This window comes from Carcharodon carcharias, chromosome 18, assembly GCF_017639515.1.
Source record: "Carcharodon carcharias isolate sCarCar2 chromosome 18, sCarCar2.pri, whole genome shotgun sequence".
Taxonomy (NCBI): domain Eukaryota; kingdom Metazoa; phylum Chordata; class Chondrichthyes; order Lamniformes; family Lamnidae; genus Carcharodon; species Carcharodon carcharias.
In genome coordinates, this window is record NC_054484.1 from 92,495,416 (window position 1) to 92,521,949 (window position 26,534).

The following is a 26,534-nucleotide window of genomic DNA, read 5'->3' on the forward strand; positions in this document are numbered from 1 at the left end:
CCCTGGCTGCGCGCGCAACGGTTCACGTCACCGGGGTAGCTCCGCCCCCCCCACCCACACCGGAAACGGCGTCTTGACAACGGCGGGTATTTCCGGCCTTTCGCTCGGTCGAGTGGAAGGTGTCGGGGGGCTGGGGTCCATTTTGGAAATGAGTGCTGTTGGATTTTTTCAGGGATGGAATCGGAGCCGAATTTCCCGGTCAGATCTGATTCTCTGATTCTCTCTGTTGCTCCTGGTGACTTTAAACTGACATCGATGTGAAAATAAAAATAAAAATACCTGGAAAAACTCAGCAGGTCTGACAGCATCAGCGGAGAGGGACACAGTTAACGTTTCGAGTCCGAATGACTCAGCAGAAGTAAGGAAAAATAGAAGAGAGGTGAAATATAAGCTGGTTTAAAGGTGGGGTGGGTGGGACAGGTAGAGCTGGATAGAGGGTCAGTGTTAGGTGGAGATAGACAGAAGATGTCACAGACAAAAGGACAAAGAGGTGTTGACGCTTCCTGTAAGGACTCCATCCCATTTTCTCAGTTCCTTCGCCTCCGTCGCATCTGTTCCGATGATGCTACCTTCAAAAACAGTTCCTCTGACATGTCCTCCTTCTTCCTTAACCGAGGTTTTCCACCCACGGTCGTTGACAGGGCCCTCAACCGTGTCCGGCCCATCTCCCGCGCATCCGCCCTCACACCTTCCTCCCCCTCCCAGAAACATGATAGGGTCCCCCTTGTCCTCACTTATCACCCCACCAGCCTCCGCATTCAAAGGATCATCCTCCGCCATTTCCGCCAACTCCAGCATGATGCCACTACCAAACACATCTTCCCTTCACCCCCTGTCGGCATTCCGTAGGGATCGTTCCCTCCAGGACACCCTGGTCCACTCCTCCATCACTCCCTACACCTCAAACCCCTCCCACGGCACTTTCCCATGCAACCGCAGAAGGTGCAACACCTGCCCCTTTACTTCCCCTCTCCTCACTGTCCAAGGGCCCAAACACTCCTTTCAAGTGAAGCAGCATTTCACTTGCATTTCCCTCAATTTAGTCTACTGCATTCGCTGCTCCCAATGCAGTCTCTATATTGGAGAGACCAAATGCAGATTGGGTGACCACTTTGCAGAACACCTTTGGTCTGTCCGTGAGCATTACCCAGACCTCCCTGTCGCTTGCCTTTTTGACGCCACCCTGCTCTCATGCCCACATGTCCGTCCTTGGCCTGCTACAATGTTCCAGTGAAGCTTAACGCAAACTGGAGGAACAGCACCTCATCTTGTGACTAGGTACTTTACAGCCTTCTGGACTGAATATTGAGTTCAGCAACTTTAGATCATGAACTCACTCCTTCATCCCCACCCCCTTTCTGATCCCCCTTTTTCCAATAATTTATATATATTTTTCTTTTCCCACCTATTTCCATTATTTTTAAATGTATTTCCATCCATTGTTTTATCTCTACCTTTTAGCCTATTTCGATTTCCCACCCCACCCCCACTAGGGCTATCTGTACCTTGCTTGTCCTTTCTACCCTTAATTATCACATTCCTTAGATAATATCAACACCTTCAACACCTCTCTGTCCTTTTCTCTATGACATCTTTTGGCAATCTCCACCTATCACTGGTCCTCTAACCAGCTCTACCTGTACCCCCCCCCAACCAGCTTATATTTCACCTGTCTTCTATTTTTCCTTAGTTCTGATGAAGAGTCATTTGGACTCGAAACATTAACTGTGTTCCTCTCCGCAGATGCTGTCAGACCTGCTGAGTTTTTCCAGGTATTTTTGATTTTGTTCTAGATTTCCAGCATCCGCAGTATTTTGCTTTTATCGATGTGAAGATATCTGTTGGCAGCAGGATACAATGTGGGGTTGATGGCGATTCCCAAACCTCAGATTCCCCCAAACTCCCAATTCAATCCCCATCCCCAAATTCCCAATCCAATCCCGATCCCCTAACTCCCAATCCAATCCCCATCCCCAAATTCCCAATCCAATCCCGATCTCCAAACTCCCAATCCAATTGTGTTTCCCAAACTCCCAATCAATCGCGTCCCCCAAACTTCCAATCCAATCCCGATCCCCAAACTCCCAATCCAACCCCAATCCCCAAACTCCCAATCCAATCGCATTCCCCAAACTCCCAATGCAATCCCAATCCAATCGCGTTCCCCAAACTCCCAATGCAATCCCAATCCAATCGTGACCCCCAAACTCCCAATCCAATTCCCATCCCAAATTCTCAATCCAGTCCCCATCCCCAAAGTCTCAATCCAATCCCCATCCTCAAACTCCCAATCCAATCCCCATTCCCAAACTTCCAATCCAATCCCAATCCCAAATCTCCCAATCCAATCCCAATCCCCAAACTCCCAATCCAATCACGACCCCCAAACTCCCAATTGAATCCTGATCCCCAAACTCCCAATCCTCAAACTCTCAATCCCCAAACTCCCAATCCAGTCCTGATCACCAAACTCCCAATCCAATCCTGATCCCCACAGCTCCCAATCCAATCGCGACCCCCAAACTCCCAATGCAATCCTGATCCCCAAACCCCCAATCCAATCCCGATCCCCAAACTCCCAATGCAACCCCCATCCTCAAACTCCCAATCCAATCTCGATCCCCAAACTCCCAATCCTCAAACTCTCGATCCCCAAACTCCCAATCCAGTCCCGATCCCCAAACTCCCGATCCCCAAATTCCCAATCCAACCCTGATCCCCAAACTATTGCCTTTCACATCTCTATGCTTCTGACTTATTCCCTGCCCCACCATCCTTGCTTTCCTTGATTTAAATCGTCACTCACTTCCCAAGAGGAATTAACAGCACTCCTGCTCTAGACACATTTTTTGTTTCTTTTCTTGCCCCATCATCATTCCCTTTTATCCTGGAAAACTAACTCTTCTGTTATTCAATCTCTCCTATCTTAGAACCATGGAACCATTTTCCACCATATCACAAACCTTCCTTTAGTCCTTGTTCCACCCATCCCCTGCTAAAAACCTATTACATTTCTGACTTTTCCCAGTTCTGATGAAAGATCACAGACCTGAAACATTATTTCTGTTTCTCTCTCCACACAGATGCTGCCTAACTTGCTGATTTCATGTCCCCAGTATCTTCTCCTTTTATTTCCCTATGAGAGAGCTTGTTTAGCAGCAGACTGTTATACAGCCAGGAAACCGGCTGTGCCCCCAAACTAAAACTTAAATCCACAACTTGTGTGAAGGGTCCAGTATGACCCACCCCAATGCTTAAGAACAGACCGGGACTGGGGGTTGGGGTTCACTGGGATGGGATCTGAGTGAGAAACATCAGGCAGAGAGCGAACCGAGGGCAGCCTGGATCTCAAGGCAGTCATGGTCAGCACGGTAATGGTTGAAGCCTTGGGCTTGTGACCTGGGATTTGCCCATTCCAACCTCAGTACTCAGAGCTCCTTTCCAGGGCAATCCACCCAACCTGATTGGCAACTCAACTATCTGCTCAATCCACCACTTATGTGCTGTGATTGTATTGTGTCCTATATACAGGATGCAGAAAGTCTGCAGGGCTTATTTAAAGGTACTTCCAAACCTGTGACTTGTGCCACCTGAAATTACAAAGGCAGCAGATGCAGTGATGCGACATCAGCTCTGAGTTACACATTGAATGGCAGAACAAGCTTGAGGTGTTAACTGGCCGGCTCTATTCCTGCATTGCTATGTACCCAGGCATGCTGCCTGGCAGCTCTGCTTTAAATCTGATTACATTTCACGACATTTTTTCCATATTAGAGATGCTGTACAAGTGCAATTTGTTGCTCAAAAGTATTCAGATCTTCTCACTCGCGTTATACATCCTCCTCCTCGACGTACACTGCCCTCTTGGCAACCATGGACTTCCAAGATTGGTCCATCATTATGCTTGGCAAAGTACTGCAGTGGTTTGCCATTGCCTTCTGCAGTATGGCTGACCAACTCACGCTCTTTACTGCCTGCCCTCAGGTGTATTGGAAGGATTTACAATCAACCTGTTTGGACACATTATGAATGCGCCTTCTGTAGCCATTAAGTCCTGAAGTGGGACTTGAACCCAGAGGTAGGGACACTACCCACTGCACCACAAGATCCTCTAGTTATATATAGATAATTAATTAGTGACAGACATGACTAAATCCCCAAGAGATTTAATGCTGACAATTGCATATCAAGTTTAAATCTAAAAATACCTAGATCAGGGTTTCTGAAGGCTGATTTTAAAATGATTAATTTGTGAAGTTTGTATCCTATGCCATTGAATTTTACACACTACAATTGAATCTAAATATGAACGTTTTATTATGTAAAATACAATCTTTACTAGAAATGACCCAACATTTTTTACACATTTTACATATGCCAGACTGATTATTTATGAGCAGTGCAAACATAAGGACTAAATTAGGGATCTTTTGTCTTTGCTCAGGATGAAATACTACACATGTTGTGCTACATTAGGAGTTCTGTACCTTCAAAAGAAGTAGGATAGAGTTTAGTGTGTTGAAGTTGTGCACTTGGACATAGGTATTTGTAGTTTGGAGTCAACACTTTATGTCTGCCTTGTGCTGTAATATTCAGGTATATAGTGGAGCACCAGGATCACATCAGTAACAAGCAACTCTCTGCAATTCAGCTGGAGATAGTTTTGTGGGTTGCACTGTGCTGGAGTTATGGCTATACACTTGCTCAACCCTTCTCTGGGAGGGGGCCTTGTTAGCTGTTTACAACAGGCCAATCTTGAATTGGTGCGGCAGTCTTCTGATGTATGAGATTTACTGTTGCATGGATTTTAAGTTAGCCACAACCAGATACAGATGCAAATCTAGAAGTGATAGGAGTCTTTTACCCACTGTATCATTCAGGAGATGTTCTGAAAAATCTGTAGCTAGTATAAGAATTGGGGAAGAAAAAGACCTGTGGGTTGGTAACTGTTGGTGGATCTACATTGATACCTTTTTATGTATCTACTAATCTTAAATCTTAAAATGAACACCCAAAATTAAATCCAAATCAACCTCTATGGATTTGTTGTTCCAGGAAGCAATATAAATGTAGATTCACACTAACACTGCTGTTAGGGAGGGAGTTCCAGGATTTTGACCCAGCAACAGTGACATCCAAGTCAGGATGGTGAGTGGCTTGGAGGGGAACTTCCAGGTGGTGGTGTTCCCATGTATCTCCAGCCCGATAGAGGCTGTGGGTTTGGGAGACGCTGTCAGAGGAGAGTTGATGAGTTGCTGCAGTGCATCTTGAAGATGGTACACACTGCTACCACTGTGCATCGGTGGTGGATGGGGTGCCAATCAAGCAGGCTGCTTTGTCCTGGGTGGTATCAGGCTTCTTGAGTGTTGTTGGAGCTGCGCTCGCCCACACAAGTGAAGAATATGCCATCACACTCCTGACTTTCATTTGGCACCTTTCAAGACCTCAGGAAGCTCGAAAATGCTTTGTAGCCAATGCAGTGTTTTTCAAGTGTAGTCACCAGTGTAATGTAGGAAGCACAGCAGCTAATTTGTGCATAGCAAGATCCCAAAAACAGCAATAAATTACCAGTTAATTTGTTTTTCAGTGTTGTTTGAAGGATAAATGTTAGTTACGACATGGGAAAACTCCCTAGCTCTCCTTTGAATGGTACCCTCCGCCTTAGAGGACAGATGGGGCCTTGGTTTAATGCCTCATCTGAAAAGCCACATCTCTGATAGGGTAGCACTACCTCACAGAAATGATTGGATTTTCCTTCACCATCCTGCCTGAAATAGGACAGGATAGCGATGGAGAATGAGGGAAATATTGGGCAGTCAGCGCTACCATTACCTAGCCTTTTCTGATCTCAGTCTCCCTCATGCTGCACAACCTAGATGATGTGCTCAACTCTGGAGATGGACTTAAAGCCATATCTCTGACTCAAACAGGAGCGCTACCACTGAGCCATGACTGATACAGGCAAGAGAGTTAACGTTGAGCCAAGGCTTATACAGGTGAGAAGTACCACTGAGCCATGGCTAAGTGTGGTGAGGGAAATACCACTGAGCCAAAGCTAATACAGGTGTGAGAGCTAAGACTGAGCTATGGCTGTTGACACGTTTAATTTTGCTGAGCATCTCATGCAGCACGAATTTTGTTACGTCCCTGTTCTATAATCTGAGAAAAGCATATTGCAAAGTGCTTAAGGTTAAGGAGGAAATGGTGGAGGATCTGATTATAATTGTCTAAGGCTACGTGGAAAGGAAAATTATGCTAGTGGGCTGGATGACGGCAAATGTGATCTTCCTTTCTCAAAAGACAGGGAGACGATAAGAAATTAAGGCCAACTATTCTTAATAAGCACACAAATTAATCAGGGCAAGACAGCACAGATTCCTCAAACGCAGGACATGCAGCAACCAAATAGAAATTTCTGGGGAAGGAATGGATGTGGTTTCTGTGCATTTGACAAAAGCATTTGACAAGATACCAAATGAAAGACTTATGGGAGCAATAATGGCATGCAAAACTAAGGGGAATGTTCCCACCTGGATTGGGTGACAGTCAAGGGACAGAAAGCAAAGAGTAAAAGGAATTTTCTTGGACTGGCAACATATGGCAAGTGATCTTTTGTAGGATTATGTGTTGGAGGCACTCTTATTTAATATGTGCACGTAAATGACCTGGACTTATGAATTGGGTTGAAGGGGGTGAGGGATATGGCTAATGGAAGACTGCAAGAAGACCTAGGTAAGCTAGCCAGATGCAATTCAGCTTTGAAAAACGTGAAGTATATATTTTGGAAATAAAAATAAGGTCAAGAAAGTTACTTTAAGTGGTAAGATTTTAAATGGAGTCATGTGACAGTGGGACCTGGCCATACACAGTTCATTAAAGATGGAAGAATGAGCAGATTACAAGGTTAATGGAAGCTTTAGTTTTGCATCCATAGATGTAGAATACAAAAGTAAGGAGGTATTGTAAACTTGAAGTATTGTGTATAATCTTGGATGCCCTATTATAAAAAGGATACAAAGAATACTCAAAAAAAGGGTACAAATTAAATCACAACATAACAAAAATAATTTCAGATTGGTTTAAAAAAAATAGTCAGCATGCAGAAGGTTGTTACAAAGTGGGATTCTGTGCAGTAAACCTTTGTTAAACCGAGCCCATGAATTATTTTAGAAAAAAATTATGATAGTTGCTTTAAAACGATAAATATTAAAGGACATGGCGGCCTGGATTTTTATCCTCGAGGTGGGTCTTGGGACATGGAAAAATTCCCGGCTCGGTCCGTCCGCCTTGAAAGGGAGAGCAAGGAAAGTTGGAATTTTCAAGCCGGGGAAGCGGATGAGGGCTGCAGTCAAGTCAGCCAACCTGGGAAAAATTCGGAGCAACCACAGGGGCTGGGTGCAGAAATGGACTGTTTAAAAGGCCTGTCTCTGCACTCGTCCCAGTTACTTTTCAGACATCCCCCCCCCCACACACTCCCCATGCCCAATCATGCCACATCATGCTCCAACCCAACCCCCATGGCAAGGTATCCCTCCCACATACCCCCCTATGGCCCCTCATGCTCCCCACACCAAGCTATGGCACTTCCAAGCCCATTCAACCACTAGACATTGTACAGAACCAATGAACCCTATATTGACGAAAGGATGTAAAAAAAGGATGTAACAAAATAGTTATTCATTGATAATTTTCACTTTTTTGAAAAAAAAATTTTACTATAAGACAATATAAATGTCAATGATCCAGAGCCTTTAAAGTATCAATAGCAGAAAGAACAAGCACTTGAAAATTCTTGTGTTAAAAATCTTGTGTAAATAAATATTGTGGCCAGAATTTTCGGCTCGGCGAGTGGGGGCGAGGCCCACTCACTGAGGCATAAACTGACACGGGATGATGTAGGGCATGCATCCCGACGTCACTGCGCGTCATTTAGATTTTCAGCGGAGTTAGCTGGGTGCCCACCAAACTGTCAAAGGCTTATTAAGGCCATTTAAAAACTAATTAAACTAATAAACTGAGCTGCCTGTCCAACCTTAAGGTTGGCGGGCAGGCGAAGAGCCCAGGTGGCCTTCGCATTTTTCATCAAACCTCATCCACGGGCGGGATGAGGTTTCATGAAGTGTTTATAAATTGAATAAAAATTTTGATAAAAATTCATTGACTAGTCCCTGCTGAGGGGACATGTCTTAAAATGTTTTCTTCTCTTTATTTAGATTTTTAAAACTTAAAAAGAGCAAAAGAGCGCAGGCCCTGATTCAGGGACCCCCACCCCCACCCGCACAGGGAGCACTCAGCGCTTATGGGCATATGTTACACTAGGCGGGCTTTAATCAGCCTGCTCATGTAAAGTGGTCAGAAAGTCGGAGCTGTTAGTCAAGCAACGTTTTCCCTGGGGTTCAGGTGTTTCAGCACCCTGATGGATTTCTGGGCTCTCATTCAAAAGATCCAACCCTCACCATTTGGCTCACATGAAAAATATGCACTTGGAAAAGGACTTCTGGTGTCTATAGAACTCACAGTCCAGCAAGAGCCACAGCTTCACAAGAGGAGAGTCAGAACTGGGGACTTCTTTAAAGAAGAACTTGGACCTAAGGAAGAAATAATGTAATTATGCCAGCTGCTGTCTGGCTGTTGATTCATGTACATTTGTGTAAGGATCCTTTCTTTAGTGGGACAAGCCAGAAGGCATAACTGATCGAGCTTGTGGATGGAATGGGAATGAATCTGCAGTCATATGGAAGCAGAGAGGAAGAGAAACACGCACAGTGTACACAACAACTGTAGAGACTAGTCTTGTTGTGAACTGGCACCACTCCAATGTTTGATTATAAAACAAGCAGGCAACATTTTATTTCCTTTTTTGGAAGTTTTATTGGGTTTCTCGTACATAAAGATGACATTCTAAATAATAACATGGTATTAAAAGCATCAAACATTTTAAGTCTTAAATTGGCAGAACAGTATACTGGCAACCTGAGGGACAGGAAAGAACATCAGAGAATCTAGACAGCAAATAATTCATTGCAAAATATGTGATCCAGTAACACCTACCTGGGGGTACCTAGGACTAGCCATTTCTACGTAGGGGAATCTAGTGACACAAATAGTGATCCAGTAATGCAAATGCAGGGGATCTAGTAACACATTCAGTGATTTTGTAATGGTAACAGTGGGGGTGTGTTGTCTAATAACACTCACATATAGTGATCTAGTAATGCCTATATAGGGAAATCCAGTAATGCCTACATACAGTGATCTAGTAATGCCTACATAGAGGGATCCAGTGACATCTACATGTAAAGCTCTAGTAGCTTCTACATAAGGAGATCTAATAATGCCTACGGAGGGGAGAAATCTAGTCACACCTACATATGGGGATTCAGTGGCAGCTCCATGACCACTACCATCTAGAAAGACAAGGACAACAGATAGATGGGAACACCACCCAATAGAAGTCCCCCTTCAAGTCACTTACCACCCTGACTTGGAAATATATCACCGTTCCCTAACTGTCATTGGGTCAAAATCCTGGAACTCCCTCCCTAACAGCACTGTGGGTGTACCTACACCACAGAGACTGCAGCGGTTCAAGAAGGCAGCTCACCACCACCTTCTCAAGGGAAATTGGGGATGGGCAATAAATGCTGGCCCAGCCAGAGAAACCCACATCCCATGAAGGAATAAAAAAAAACCTAGTGATCCAGTGATACCTACTTGGGGGTGGATCCAGTGGTACATGGATGAATCCAGTGGTGCCTAGATGGGTTGGGGGGTGGGGGGGGGAGTGTGGAGAACCCAGCAGCAACTACACAGAGTGATCTGGCAGTGCTTATGTAGGGTCAATATCTGCAAATGGTGGTAAAGTAACATCTGCTTGGAGTAGTAGAGTGATAACTAAACAGAATAGTTGAGTAATTCCTGTAGAGTAGTATAATGAAACCCACAATGTGGTATAGAAATATCTATATAAGATGGTGTCATAATACCTGTGCCTAGAGGTTCATATAAATTTTGATCTTATTTTATTTACTTGTGTTTCTTGATGCATATTGTATTTCTGCGAGAGCAGTACTGGATATACAAAAACTCCTTCCAGCCTTTCATTTTCTTCCTAAAAACAAGCTCAGAACAGCTTCACTTTATTACATTCCCAAACATATCACTCATTATTTTGGATTCTTAAACCAAATGTCCTTTTTCGATAATCTCCATTCTGGCAAAGTGACAGGCGAGTAAACATTTTTTTTCTCTCTTAAAATTGTGCAGGTGTTGGTTCCTGTTTTTAAAAATTTTCTGGTTGTAACTTGTACTTTCTGCTTTTACTCGTAGTAATTAAACACAGGCAGCACCAATTGTTAAAAACAGCACCTAAAATTTTCAGTTTTGGAGCTGACAGCCAGCTCTAGACAACATAAAACTCCAGTTATTATCCAAACTGAGGCATAAATGAAACAGAATGCTGTACAAAGAGATTACCACTGCAGCAGACAATGGGGGTTATACTTCTGATTAGTTCTTCAAGCATAATTAGAAATCAGAGCCTCTGTTCCAAAAAAAACCACGGTGAGGTGGTGGATGTGTAATTTTGTGTGTATATATATATTTCACTATGTAAAAGCATGAATCAATTCCTAATTACACATTTTCTGTGAAAACAAATCCATGCTCAATGTAAGGAATATGGTCTGGATTGGATCGGTGGTGAAAGCATTCCTGCAATCAATTCCACACGTTTATAAGCACAGTGCTTAAGACGAGGAGACCCCTGAAAGCAGACGTTTCCTGCTGTGGTTCAAACATAATGACTTGCAAAATGTTTCAAACTTCAGCAGCCATTTTATTCAATTCATACAAGGTCCCTAATTTTCAGCAGTGGCAAATGTTAAAGGAGGCTTTGTCCCTCAAACTCACAAACATCTTTTATGACTGCAAGAGTGGTGCCCTACCCCCGCCGTGTGTTCCTTGACCCCTCTGCAGCCATTGACATGGTCAATCAACCACACCATCCTGCTCCAACAATTCTTCTCCGTTGCACAGCTCAGTGGGACTGACTTCACATGGTTGCACTCATTTACCTATCAAATCACAGCCATAACGGGGTGAATTTTATTGGGGGATGGGGGGGGGGGGGGTAATGCTCCCCTCCCCAGTAGAAAAGTCTAACAGACTTGCGGAGTCTAGAAAGGGCTGCCCTGCAGCAATAATATACTGGGGACGGCCTTAATGAGCTGAGAGTGGGACATCTGCCCCTCAGAGATGGGAAGTTCTGCCCTTGAGAGCTGCCGGCCAAGCTGATTAGAGATAAAAACAAAAAAACTGCGGATGCTGGAAATCCAAAACAAAAACAGAATTACCTGGAAAAACTCAGCAGGTCTGGCAGCATCGGCGGAGAAGAAAAGAGTTGACGTTTCGAGTCCTCATGACCCTTCGACAGAACTTGAGTTCGAGCTCTTTCCTGGACTCGAACTCAAGTTCTGTCGAAGGGTCATGAGGACTCGAAGCGTCAACTCTTTTCTTCTCCGCCGATGCTGCCAGACCTGCTGAGTTTTTCCAGGTAATTCTGTTTTTGAAGCTGATTAGAGAGTAGTCCCAGCAGCACCAGAACACAGTAGTGGCTGCTGCTGGGACTACAAAAGAGTCCCAATCTATTTTTCAGATGAAGTTACATTGTTTCATAGTTTGTCATTGTGAGATTTGAACTCTTGATCTTGGGTTTACAAGCCCAGTACCATAACCACTGGATTGTAGATACCAGACTTCAAGGTAAATTCGGGGTCTTTTGTCAGGGAGCGATTGGGGGCCCTAGCAAGGGAGGGGAGAAGGGTTAGGAGGTTGCACTCGAGAGGTCAGCGCGGGGAGGCACAAAGGGCGGCTATCATCTTGGGGGACAGGTCCCCCCAAGGGGCACAGGGTAATCCCCAAAGGAGATACCACCTTTCTTCCCACCTTTTACAGGCTGGCCATTTTCCTTCTGCCTTCCCCTCCCTGCTGTATTATAGAGATGAAAAGAGGCCCTTAACTGGCCATTAATTGGCAGATTAAGGGCTTCAATAGACCTAAGAGTGGGGGTGGGGAGGAGTGCAGTGGTGCTGGCTGAAGCTTTTCTTGCCCACTGTAATATGGTGGAAAGCTCAGGGGTGGGTGGGAAGGTGGTGGGCTAGCCGCCTGTTTTATTTTACATGCCCCCTCCCACCTTCAAATACGCCGGTGGAGGGGGGGGTGAGGGGGGGGGGGGGGGGGGGCATAAAATTCTCCACAACATCTCCAACAATGGCTTTCCTTCTTGCCCCCACAACATTGGTCCCCCAAGGATCGATCCTTGGCACTTCTCCTGTCCCTCATTTACGCATTGCCCCTCAGCAGCAAAATCAATGATATTCACTGACAACATTGAATTCTACCACCTGTCACAACCTCTCCACTGCCCCTATGTTGTCAGACTGCTTATCCAACATTCAGCCTTGAATGAGCTATAGTTTCATTGGACAGACTGAAAACATTGCCTTTGGTCCCTGACACAAGCTCCAAACTCTTGCCAATCCTGCTATTCCCATTCGCAGCTTTCTCAGGTTGAAACAGACTGTTTGCAGCCTTGGTGCTCTGTTGAAGCCAGAGCTAAGCTTTCGATGCCATCTCCATCACAAAGACTGCCTACTTCCATCTCTGTAATATTGCCCACTTTCAGATCTACTTAAGCTCATTTGTTTCTGAAACCCTTATCCAAACACTTGTGACTTCTAAACTATTATTACAATGCTATCATGGCCAGTCTCCACCCTCCACTCTTCATGAACTTCAGTTCATCCAAAACTCTGCTGCTTGGATTCTATTTCACATCAAGTCCTGCTCCCTTTTGTTCACTGAACCACATAGACTTTTGGTCCATAAAGCTCAGTAATACAGCCATGTCAACACAGAAGGGGGCCATTCGACCACTGAGTCTTTGTTGGCTCACTGTAGCGTGATCCAGTCAATCCTATTCCCCTGCCCTGCCCTTATAGACCTGCAAGTTTATTTCTCTCAAGTACCTGTCCAATTTCCTTTTGAAATCATTGGTCGTTTCTCCTTTCACCACCCTCAGTGGCAGTGAGTTCCAGTTGCATAAAAAAAAATTCCTCACATCCCCTTGCTTTTTTTGTCCAAAGCCTTAAATTTGTGGCCTCTAGTGCTTAAGCCATCAGTTAATGGGAACATTAGCTAAAACTGTCATAGTCCTGTACACCTCTATCAAATCTCCCCTCAATCTCCTTTGCTTCAAAAAGAACAACCTCATCTTCTCCAACCTAACCTTGGAGCTAAAATCCCTTGTCCCTGGAACCATTCTGGTAAATCTGCTTTGCACCCTGTCAAGGGCCCTCACACCCTTCCCAAAGTGTGGTGACCAGTGCCAGACGCAATACTCTACTTGTAGTCTAACCAGAGCTATATAAAAGTTAAGCATAATTTTCCTGCTTTTGTACTCAATGCCTCTATTTATGAAGCCCAAGATTCCATATGCTTTGCTAACCAATCTCTCAATTTGTCCTACACATGCACCCTCTGTCCATGTAAACCCTTTAAAGCTATGCTATTAAGTCCATATTGCTTCTCCCTATCCCTTCTGCCAAAATGCATCACCTCACACTTCTCTGTATTAATTTCCATCTGCCACTTGTCTGCCTATTCAGCTAGCCTATCTATGCCCTGTTGCAGTCGATTTGTACCATCCTCACTGTTTGCCATTCCTCCAAGTTTGGTATCATCAGAAAATTTTTGAAATTTTCTCTGTATTCCAATATCCAAGTCAATTATATATGCATAATTATATATGCAGTGGTCCTAGAACTGAACCTTGGGGAACACCATCCTACAGTCTGAAAAACAACTATTTACCACGGCTTTCTGCTTTCCGTTCTTAAGCCAATTTTTTTTATTCAAGCTAAAACTGACCCTCCTATTCTGTGAGCCTTAATTTTGATAACCAGTCTTTTACATGGTACTTTGTCAAAGCTCTTAACTTTGTGCCTAATTTCCTGTGTGCCCTTGTCTATTCCTATTTTTGAACCCTCCTCTGACTGTGGATCTTGAAAACGAAGTTGTGCTCTTCCTGAATACACAAAGGAAAATTTTTGATTTACCTTAGTGGGCCTGTTCTTCCTTGCCAGCTCTAATAGAATGCTCAGTGCCCCAAACATCAGCCTATTAAAATGCCATCAGGGTCTCAATGGCATCACAAGGCCCACGATTTGAATGTCCTCAGTTAAAATGGCAGCCAGCAAGAACTGAACAGGAATGGGATAGTCAGTAACCCCATTTTAATTGCCTGCCTCATTCCCACTGGGCAGAATGGGTTAAAATCTCCTCATGAAGTTGACATCCTGAAGAGCTCAAGACGGTTGAAAATTGAATTTTGATGTTACAAATTAGTGAAGTGAAAGTGTCACTCTCCATACTCATTCTAAAAACCAACCTTTAAAAGGAAATGAATTGGTTTAAAAAAAACTCTTTGTTTAAATTCTAAATGCCGATAAACTAATTAGAGAGCTGCATGGGAGAACTTAGTCCACACACAGGATTCACTATGTTGGTTCCTGGGATGAGAGGATTGTTCTAAAATGAGAGTAAATTGAACCTATCCTCTCTGGAGTTTAAAAATGAGAAGTGATTTCATTGAAACATGCAAGATTCTGAAGGGGCTTGACAAGGTAGACTGGCTGGGGAATCTAGAACGCAGGGGCATAATCTCAGGATAAGGGGATGATCGTTTATGACAGAAATGAGGAGAAATTTCTGCATGGACGGGTTTGTGTGTGTGCATACATGTGTGTGTGTGTGTGGACTGAAATGGAGCCAGTTACTGCAACCAAGAGGTGAGCCCTCATGAACAAAAGTCAGCAGCAAATAAAATCTACATGCTCTCAGCGCTGCCTGCATAGGTCCCAGCAGACTACTCAGCACTATGCCAATCAATACTGGTTGAAATTCTGCAACAGTTATAGGATCTGCTTTTGAGGGAACATACATTGACTGTGCACAAACCATCTCCTCTTTGAAGGTAGCCCATTGTTCAGCTACTGTTTTTCCCACCAGCCTTTAGTCCCAGTCTATCTGGCCAGCTCCTTTCTTGCCCCGTTGAAGTCCGCTCTCTGCCACTTGATTATTCTTACTCTGGATTGACCACCATCATCTGAAACCTTATGATACAATGATCACTGTCCCCTAATTGTTCCCCCACTGTCACTTGATCTACTTGGCCCACCTGATTCCCAAGAACCAGGTCTAACAGTGCCTCCATTCTTGTTGGACTGGACACATACTGCTGTAGTAACTTCTCCTGAACACAATCTAGGAACCTCACTGCCCCTTACACTACCACTATCCCAGTTTATATACGGGTAATTAAAGTCCCCCATTATAGCTACTCTATGATGTTTACACCTCTCTGTAATTTCCTTGCAGATTTGTTCCTCTGTATCCTTCCCACTAACTGGTGGTCTATATATTACACTGGACAATGTAATTGCACCCTTCTTATTCCTTAGCTCTAGCCAAATTGATTCTGTCCTTGAATCCTCTGACACATCCTCTTTCTCCAGTACTGCAATATTCTCCTTAACCAAAAACGCCAATCCTCCTCCTTTTTTCTCTTTCCTATCTTTTCTGAATACCTTGTAACCAAGAATATTTAACACCCAGATCTACCCTTCCTTAAGCCAGGTCTCTGTTATTGCCACAACATTATAATCCCACAAGGTAATCTGTACCTGTAACTCCCCAATTTTATTAACTATACTGCAGTGTAACCCTGATTTAGACTTCATTACTTGCTCCCTTATCCCGACTCTATCTGTTAACTTACTATTTTCTATCTTAGTGTTATCTGTCTCTCCCAACATTCCATGCACCTTGGTATTACTTTCTAATATTCTCTCTTGATTCCCACACCCCTGCTGAGTTAGTTAAAACCTTCCCCAATAACACTAGCAAAACACCCTGCAAGGAACCCAGTCCCTGCTCAGTTCTGATGCAACTCATCTGGCTTATACAGGTGCCATCTCCCCCAGAGCCAGTCCCAGTGTCCCAGGAATCTAAAGCCCTCCTTCCTGCACCATCTTTCCAGCCACACAGTCATCTGCCTTATCTTCCTATTTCTGTGCTCACTTGCATGTGGCACTGGGAGTCCTGCTTGCTAATTTTCTACTTAGCTCCCTAAATTCTGATTGCAGGACCACATCCTCCTCCCTACCTATGTCATTAGTACTATAAACTGGAGATTAGTAGAAAGTAGAAATTCTTTGCCCTGGCTCACAAATCAGCTCATTCTCCTGTGCCTATAAATTCTTACTTTCCCTGTGCTTGTTTAGAAATGTACGTTTCTGTATGCGTGCTGTTTTCAATCTCCCGACTGTCTCTCCACTCGTGCTGTTTTATCTCCTGAACTCTGTGCCATTCATCTGTGCCAGCTGCAAAAGGGACTGCCTCTCACAAATTGGCTTCTACAGCCACTTGATGTTCAGTACAGGAGTGACATACACACAGGGCACATTCCATCATCTCCCGAGGATGGACTGATGCCAATAATATATATATTATGATAAATATATAAATATGAATAAGTATCTAGAGTTAACAACTACTGGAGTTACTGAAGTACAATTGATCTCACAGAAGCACTCCAAAACTGAAAAAGAATAAAAGAATGTAAAATCAAATTTTGTTTATTTTTATTTTGAAAGAGACTCGTTAGTTTTGTGCTTTCAAGGTGAGGGTTGTCAATGCTTCAGATTGAAATAATATCGCTTCTTGCACTGAATTGTGCATTTCCATCTCAGATCTAGCCCTTCTACAAAGCTTACCCCAAATAAATAGCCTTCATTTAAAATGCATTTTATAAAACATTTTAAACTAATGGGAAATAGGGATATAAAGTCAGTTATTTTATTTTAGTTTTAAAATCCCTTAAGTGAAAATAGTTTCCCTCTTCCCCTCCCCCAACCTCTCACGATCCCCCCACCCCCCACTCCCTATTTTATTTGTCATAGGATCTGAGAATGAATTGCACCCATCTCATTGTTGTTATATAAATTGCAGTCTGTTTTGTGTAGGCAGGACTCCGTGCAGACTGCATCAAACCGTGTCCTTGTGAAAACACATACATCATCTGGCCTGTCTTCATGTTATTATTGCACAACACCTCTGGTTTATTGGTTGAAATCACAAGGTCAGATTCCTTGTTCTGGCAAAGCTATCTGTATTCAAAATAGCTTTCACTGTAAATTGGAGAAAACCTTTCCTCTTTCTCCCCCTACTCCCTCCTCCGCATCCACCCTCCACCCCCCCGCCACACCCCCTCCCCCAAACTCCAACTAAAGTAAACCATCTCCCTTCCAGAACTCAGGTAGTGCAGGCTTTTTAAAAACTGTTGAGCTCCTACAAAGAATCCTAAGATAAATTATTTGGCCGTTGTATGTTTTTTGATGACTTGTTAAATGAGAATGGTACGCACAGCATAACTCGGGATAGACTGGAAATATATCACAGTATAGGAAAAACAACTAAGAGAATTTTAAAAGCAGCTAAAAATCCAAATGTTTTTTACTGCTTGCCTGAAAAATTCCCATTTCCAACTGCTTAAACAACTGTACTGAACTTAATCCTACTTTACCACAGTGACTGCACTTCAAAGGCAGTTCATGGGCTGTGAAGCGCTTTGGGAGGTTGTGTTATGACTTTCCCAGCAAGTTCTTTCTTTGCTTTCTGCTTGAATTCCAGTGCTAAATTAGGAGGGTAAAATTATGAATTGGAGGAAAGCATTGTTTCAGGTGAGCAGCTACACCTACCTTAAAAGGCAGCCTGCCAATTTTAGCACTCAGGTTCATTGAACAGGGCACAAACATTGGCTGACTCACTGGTACAGAATTCAGTGTTCAGGACTGGGTATGACTGGGTGGGTCCCTGACATTATGTATCGAGCACGACCTTTGATCGGGAAGTTGGTATGTAGTGATTACTATGGCCAGAATTTTCTGGCTGACGTGCAGATGGCGGAGCCTGCACATCAGCGCTTAAAATGTCGCCTGCTGACGTCAGCGCGCAGCATCGCGATATTTCGGTCAGCGGGCGCGCTCAGCAGCGGGACACGTGCCCGCCATTAATTGAAGGCATCGTTAAGGCCCTTAACTTGCCAATTGTCCTGGATTTTGAGGGGCCCATGCGAACTTCAGTTCGGAGCACGGGCCCAACGAGCAGGCGGGTAGGAGATTCTTTAAGCAAACTAATGCAATGTCAGGATATGTGGATTCAGAGGGGTTGTTCATGTTTTACACCAAGTTTTAATTGCTGAAAGTGTTTAAAAGTTGCCTGTGTGATTGTTAGCAGTTCTCACCAATTTCCTAGAGCTTCTTGTGTACTATGAAACCAGTCTGCAGACAGTAAACTTTCTCAGGCCTGCAGCTTTCCAGAGGCCTCCACTTAGCCTGGGGATATGGGTTCTGACCTCGCCACTGGAGGCAGCTCCCCTGAGGACGAAGGGAGCGATAGAATAAGGAGGAGGCCAGGACTGAACAATCAGCCTCCAGGAAGCCACCTTTGGGAGGCCAGGCGCAGGCACAAGAGGCACAGGGCCAAGAGGTTGTCCAAGGTGCAAGGGGCCACAGAAGATGCCACTATCCTGCTGCCAGGGTTTACAGGCGGCAAAGTAGCTACCTCAATATGACTGAGGTGCAGTACCGAAGGAGGCTCTGACACGGTCAACTATATCTGTCAGATGATTGGCCCTGAGATCTCCCCTAACTGTGTGGGTGGACACCCCATGCCAGCGGCTCTGAAGGTCACAGTTGCCCTCCACTTCTATGTCTCTGGCTCCTTCCAGGGCTCGGTGGGTGATCTTTGTGGTGTCTCCCAATCAGCAGTCCACACTTGTGTCAAGCAGGTTACAGAAGCTCTGTTCAGACGGGCATTGACCTTCTTCTACTACCACTGCGACCAGGCAAGTCAGACACAGCAAACCAGAGGCTTTGCGGCCATTGCTGGCTTCCCCCGTGTCCAGGGTGCAATAGACTGTACACATGTGGCCATCAAGGCGCCAGCAGGTGAGCCCGGTGCCTCCGGCAACAGGAAGGGCTTCCACTCCATGAATATGCAGATAGTGTGTGATCACAGGATGCTGATTCTACAAGTCTGTGCAAGGTACCCAGGCAGCTCCCACAACGCCTACATCCTCAGACACTCCCAGGTGCCGGCGCTCTTCAGTGCTCAGGCTCGGATGCATGGATGGCTGCTGGGTAACAAGGGCTATCCTCTGCGAAGGTGGCTCATGACGCCTCTCCGCCATCCAAGAACAGAAGCTGAGCAGCACTACAGTAGGAGCCAGGGCACCACAAGGGCTGTGGAGGAGAGAGCCATCGGTCTTCTCAAGATGCGCTTCCGTTGCCTGGACCGCTCAGGGAGCGCACTCCAGTTCCGCCCAGATCGCGTCTCTGTGACAGTGGTAGCATGCTGCACCCTGCATAATCTGGCACTGGAAAGGGGGGATGCAGTTGATGATGAAGATCTTAATGCAGTGGATGAGGCTGCACATGATGACTCCAGCAGTGGCTCAGAGGATGAGGAAGCAAAGGGCGATGATATGGGGCAGAACAACGATCCGCAATTACACTAAGGAGGCAGGGACACCCGGGACAATTTAATCCAACAAAACTTCAACTAGCTCCACACACATGGATTAGCAGGAGCAGCATTGCCTGGCGCTTCCACATGTGGCACTTAGGTGCTACACTTTCCACCTCATCAGCTGCAACCAAGGGCTTAGTACAGAAACATCAATGTCCACTCAAACACTCATGATAACTATGTGAAAAAGAAAAATGCACCACAAACAAAAGACCCTCAGCTGTGGTAACAAAGGTGGACTTTATTCTATCTAAGAGAAAAGCAAACAACGCTCCATTGCAACAAGGAAAATTTGGGTCCCTATACTAAGGGCAACACAAAATCACCAGTGACGTACCTGGGGAGTCCCTAAGGTGCCTTATGCTTACGTTTGCGGGTGCTACGTCTAGGTGCCGCCCCATCACTCAGAGTGGCTTGTGAGACAGCCTGCTGACTCTGCTGTCCTATTGGCCTCGATGACCTTGATGGGCATCCACCGGTCCATGGAGCCTGGATGGCTCCGCCTGGGAGAGAGTGGCCAGCTCCTGAACTGGCACCTCCCCAGTTGTCGCAGTCTCAACAGAAGAAACATTGACTGGCAGAGGGGAGGAGGAGCTGCTGCCCTCATCCGGAGCACCCTGAGAGGAGCTCGCAGTGACAACAGGCAGCTGCTGCACTGACGTGAGGTCCCTTTCGACCTCCTTGCTCACCACAGATGCATGGGCACCAAGTGCCGTTGCTTGGTGTCCACAACATCTCCCACAATGGGAATAACCACCCGTGGCCAGTACTGCTTTGAGGGCTTGCAGGTCAGAGCGTATCCCAATCATAAAATGTTTCATTCGATTGAAGCCCCTCTCTATGAGAGTCGCTAATCTCTCATTGGAGGAAGCCTGAAGCTCTGCCCTGAGGGTCAAACCTTCACGTGCACTCTGCCAGGGCTCCTCCGTCACAGAGAGCAACTGAAGCATTCCCTCATGCAACCCTGCCAGATGCAAACACACTTCCTGCCACTTGTCCTGCAGCTGCTGCATTGGGGACAACTCCAGAGGCATGTCATCAGTGCCGGACTCAGCATCTGCCTCGTCCCCTGCAGCCCTCTAGCTGCTGGTGCCATCGGCACTGTCTGCCCCTACCATCTCTCCAGCAATTGTAATGTGTCTTCTCCACTGTGACCCGGGACACTAGCCGACGGTAAAGTCCCCACTGAGGTGTGTGTGTCTGCGCTGGTGCCTGGCTGGCTGAAATGACCACAAGTTGCAAATGTTGGCCCTCAGGTGTGGAGGGAGGGCTGCGGTGTTGACGTGCAGGTCGCTTTGGTAGTGATGTTGAAATTAACAACAAGGACAGTGCATCAGTTAGTGTCCATTCAGTTCAACCTTTCATTCCCCCCCAGACTCATAAGTCACTCACCCTTCAAGACCCTAAGGAGACGAACGTTGGTGGGGTGGTAAAGAGTCAAGAAGAGCCCCAACCATTAAACGCACATGCAGACAGGCTGGTCAGATGGCCTCAGGAATGCCCCATGGCATGTTATGAACCATGGGAGTGGGGAGAGTGCAGAGGCACCTGACCTGGATGCATTCAGGCCTGGATAGTTGTGGGGCTGAGGAAACATCGCAAACAGTAGCGACATTTGCCGTCGATCACAGGAGATTGAAAGGTCACATTATTGCCCTTCATTCCGTAAGGAGGGGCATAGACCGGGTGGGCAGAAGACAACATTTCCCCTTGGTGCAGGGATGAGTAACGTGGTGGCATTTATCTAAGTTGAGTGCCATGAGGCTCACAGCTGAGGTGCTGAGGACCTTTTGGACAGAGTAATGTGGGGCGCACTGGCTGGAAGGGCGCTGGAGGTCCCAAACCCCCTCAGATGCAATAACATTTTGGCTGTGCAGCAGCGATCTAATGGCATGTTAGACCATGGGGATAGTGGTCACAAATGGGATAAGGTGACTTTGGAAGGTGGTGGAGACGTGAATCCTCAAGGGGACGAAGGTCCCTTCTGTATGACCCACAGGTCAGAATGTCTCAGTCTATGAATGAGCAGTGTTTCAGCATTAACGATTGCAGCAACAATCAGTGGTTTGATGGTGGGCAAACAGAGTGGATGGGACTGTGGACCTCAAATAGCTGGCCACTGGACCTTCGCCGCCCCCCAGCCGTCCTAGCCTCCTGCCTCCTGCCCAGCTCCATGGCCTGTTCTTCAAAGGTTGTGAGGCACTAGAGGAGGGTGTGCCCACCTCAAGTCCTCTGGCGCTCCCGGGCATCGTGGTGACTTTTTGCCTGCAAAACAGAGAAGAGGATTTATTGGGGCAGATCGCTCATGTACTCTGCACGTGCACGCTGCACCCCAACCACAGTGGCCCATCTGAGGCCTCCAGTGGCTCCTGTCCACACTACTGGTGATCAGTCCCCAGAAGATAGTACGGCTGGTCCCAAACCCCTCCCCCAACGGCCACCTTGGACACATTCAGCGTCCATCACTTTGAATAACACACGGGTCTTAGCGCCCATGGCAAGGAGGTGCAACTAGGCACGGCGCCAAGGCCAGCAGATGCCACTTGGCCAAAACACCTTGAGGCTCCCCTTCCACCATCTCATCATCATCAATAAGCCATGTGTTGGAGTTCTGAATATGTGTCCAGCTGCCTCTCCTGCAGGTTGCCCCCAGACTACTCAAATGCCACAAACACCAACATATGCTGCGGGGAGAACCCATCTTTTCCTCAACCACTAAGGCTGATGTAAGCATGGTCAGTACCCATTTGCCCACCCAGCGTGTGACAGATGCCCTCTGCAGTAATGACAACAAGACATGGTTGAGGGTCTCAAAGGCTAAGGCTGCCTTCTGGGTCAAATGGCTGACAGACATGGTACTCACCCATCCAGAGTGCAGCAAATCATTGAATCTTTTCCTGCACTGGGTGTCAGTGCGCTGCACATCATCATGGGCACTCACAGCATCACCCACCTCCTCCCACGCCTGGCTGGTGACATGGGGGGCCCTCTTCCTCTCATCCTCCGGATACAGCAGGTGGCGACGGAGAGACACCTCTCGGAGGAGGACAGCAAGGCATGTATCAGAAAATCGGGGGGGGCACAGTGGCCCCCCCGCTGGCCTCTCCTGCAGCCTGCTCCCCTCCTCCTGCTCATGCTGCTGTCCAATTGGTCCTCCCTCCCTCTCTCCACAAGTGGCCATGGTGCACTGCCTCAAGCAGGCTGCCTGGCCACTCTTTACACAGGCTGCTGGTTCCCCATTGGAGCCGGCAATCTGAGACCACCGCCCCCACAATGTTTTCCCGTTCTCCACGGGAGTCGCTTACCCGCTGGCCGGGCCTTAATTGGCCCACCCACGGAAAGTGGCGGCACAGCCCGTTTCTCCGATGGCAATTGGCCGCCCGACCGACAAACAGAAAATTCTGCCCTATATTTTAATTCACCGGTTCATTGAGTAAACTAATTGGAACCTCAGTAAATTTCATGGCTTCTGAATATTCTTTGTTTCAATATTATTCGATGAAACTTTTGTTAACTGCAGCATCACTGGATTTGTTTTGTACTTGCCAAGGTGATGGGGCGTCAATGCTTCAGAATTGATAATTCCACATTTTGTTCAGAGTCAGGATTGTGCACTTGCATCTCAAGATCAGTCCTGGTTGAACCCCCTTTTACACAGCCCAAAACATGCATTAACCCCACAGATGGTATGGGAAATGGAAGAATCACATTACTGCAGTTTATAAGGTCACGATTTACTGGGCAGCCTCTCCTCTTAGGCAGCCCCTCGGGATTGAGCTTCTGGTTCATTGGTTCTGAGATAAGTCCAATGTGCAATCTACAGACTCTGGCACATGCAGGGGCAGGTGGTGCTTGAAGGATTGGGTAGATGAGTTGTTTGGAGGTTTGTGAGCTCATTTTGATGCCTCGACTTCACCTCTGCACATTCCTGACAAAGTCTCTTGATGTATTTGGTGTCTTCCTGAATGAGCCTTCTCCATTTTGGTTTCTTGTAAGCCCCAGGTCCCCATGAGTTGGCAGGTATGTTTGACCTCTTCAGGGGTGCTTTGAGGACATCCCTGAAGCGTTTCTGCTGCAGTCCTCAGAATTTCTTGCCGTGACCAAGTTCAGAGTAGAGCAGTTGCTTCGGAAGTCTGGTGTCAGGCGTACAAACAGCATGCCCCACACAAGTGGATCTGGTTTTGAATGATCAGAACCTCAATGCTGGACTGGTTGGTTTGGGAGAGACTGAGTGTTGGACCATCTTTCTTGGATCTTGCGAAGGCACTGTTGATGGCACTTCTCCAGTGCTTTGAGGTGCCTGCTGTAGATTGTCCAAGTCTCCAAAGCATATACTGCTGCCAGTAAACCATGACCTTAGTTACTGCAGCAATGTGACTCTTCCATTTACCATACCATCTTTGGTTGCAGTTTGTCTGACTAATTCTGTCCATTTATGCTGAATTAATTTAATTTTATTCCAAAACCCCAGAAACTCATTGCACATGAGTATTTATCCTAGACTGATAGGATGAAGGCTGTGGAAGGGCATTGTGCTGACTTGTCACACTGCCCAGTTGTTGTTGGATGTTTCTCACAGTTTCAAGGCCATGCCTTGTTCATTTAACACAAAGCTCTAAGTTCCACTGACATCTTTATTTTCTGACTAAAAGCAAAGGAAAACCTGGGTATACTTTTAGTCAGAAGTCAGTCAAACAGTAACTTGGTTTAAGTTGACTCTTCCATACAAACCTGTTTTCTACCAAGTCAGTAACTTTTCAGTATTCACTTAATAGTTCAAACTAATGTTCATTATGCTGCACTGCACAATATCGAGCTATAATTATAATGGAAGATCATTTATTACATTAAAGCTTTTGTCCAGTTACCACTTCTAACCTGTAATTTGGTGGCCTGCTGCAATAAGGGTTATCCTGCAGTAGGGGAGCACAATTGGGCACATTGTACAATCTGTGGCTTAAAAGTAAGTTTCTCACAATAGGAACACATCACAGTGATAACTGATATTAATTGAGCAATTGTCAATAAAAACTGACTCCCTCAGCAGCTCACAGGTCGGTGATCCAGCTGAGCTGCCCAGACTTGGAAGACTCACTGCTTGATCCCCAACCTATACTGAGCTGGTTGACTTTGACCAGGGCAGTAAGTGAGGTGCTAGAGTCCCATGAGCTAGGCAAGATGGAAAGTTGCCCAAAATTCTCCTTTCAGATCAAATCCCAATGATCCCTGCTGGAATGTACTGAACGGCTCAGGTTGGTAGGGATTTCTCATGATTGAATAACCCACCAACAATCGTCATCCAGGTTCCTGTGTGTAGAGTGAAACTGAGTTTCTGATTTCAGGTTGACAGTGTAGTAAAAACGTTGGAGACAAGGCAAATAAATTGATTTGGATGTCCAATTATCTACCTATTTACATTAATTCTTCGTTAATTGTTGTGGAGAGGTAGTCTCCCGGGTCAATCTCAGAACAAAATTGGCAAATTCTCTAAGTCTCGAACTTGCAAACTAACCAGAGGACCTGCTTTAAAGAAGGTGTTTTATTTGCAGCCAGCCCGGGCAAACCCAGCAAGTTTACTTTCTGGGCGGCACAGACTGTGAGGCTGTATTTTTGGGACTGACTGTAAAGAAGTAGCTTTGGTTTGTCCAGAGGGGTGTGCAAGGAGTTCACTTATGTAAGGCTGCTAATGTCTGCCTACTCACACACCCCCATTTTGTGTTAATGCTGCTTGAACCTGTACTAATTCTCCTTTAATCACAATTGCTTGGTTGCTGTATTTTCAAAGGGATCAAAAGTATAAAATGAGCAGATCATTGCAGTTCTGACCATTCTGGCTTCATGGCTGATGTACATTTGGATGCATCAGACTCCAGAAACACTTGCCTTTGAAATGTTGTTTCAAAATTTTGCCAGAAGTTTCTGAGATAAAACCAATTATTTTTATACAGTCATTCTTGGTTTGAATTGTAAATTAATGCTTGTGCTGTTTAGTATTTTCTTATGTCTGTTAGTCATTAGCCCCTTAATAAATAAATTGGGTTGGATATTTTAGCCTGTACAGAGACTTTCATATTTTCTGCTTGCTTGAATGGCAGGAGGGATGTGGGAAACTTGCGTAAATTCCAAAGTGGAGCATTGCCAGAACCAGAATAGAACTGACCATGATCTGGGTCTGCATGAGTTGCTGTTGCATCACCTGAACAACATTCTATTTATTTTTTCTGTTCTTCCTTATTTACTCCCTTTTAGGCAAACATTCAAATTGTTCAGATGCAGTGAAAAACCAGCGCACTGAACAATGGATTCTATTGTGTTTTAATTTTCCTGAAATCAGGAGCCTCGATTTACTACCAACAATTTTAACAGTGATAGTTCCAATTTATTCTTTTCATATTTACTTGGTAAATGTTTCAGTCAATACATAGTTTAACAGTAGGACTGAGATGTCAAACTTGTTGATACTGGTCCATTTTCTTTCCTCAGATATGCTCTAACACTATCCTTGGAACATGTTGGTGAGATGCTGTCACATCATTAGCCCATCGGGCAAGGGCTGACTGCCAGGCAACACACCCAGAATGACTATATGAGTGATAACAAGTCACTTAGAGACTGCTGGCTGATCAGAAAATCACATTCTAGATCTCCCTTTATCAGAGTTGGCCTCAACACAGCTGGGTAGTGATATATGGAATAGAATGTAGAAGAATTTGGCATTTCAGTATGATTCAATGCCGATTATTTACTGAAAAGTATAAATGGTCTCTGAAGAACCTCTTCAGAACCTCTTGATATGTATAAATGAATGAGTGCCTTTTAACATGAGCTGAACTCTCCTTTATATGTAGAGACTCATGGTGACGTCAATAAATATTTGATGGCTC

The 26,534-nt window shown here is 45.5% G+C and overlaps 1 long non-coding RNA gene across 1 annotated transcript; it reads left to right on the forward strand.

Moving 5' to 3' along the window:
* Window positions 1–105: 105 nt before the first annotated feature.
* On the forward strand, window positions 106–26,534 carry LOC121290770. Its single transcript, XR_005945876.1, has 2 exons — window positions 106–198; window positions 26,134–26,534. It is a non-coding gene; the product is annotated as an uncharacterized LOC121290770 (long non-coding RNA).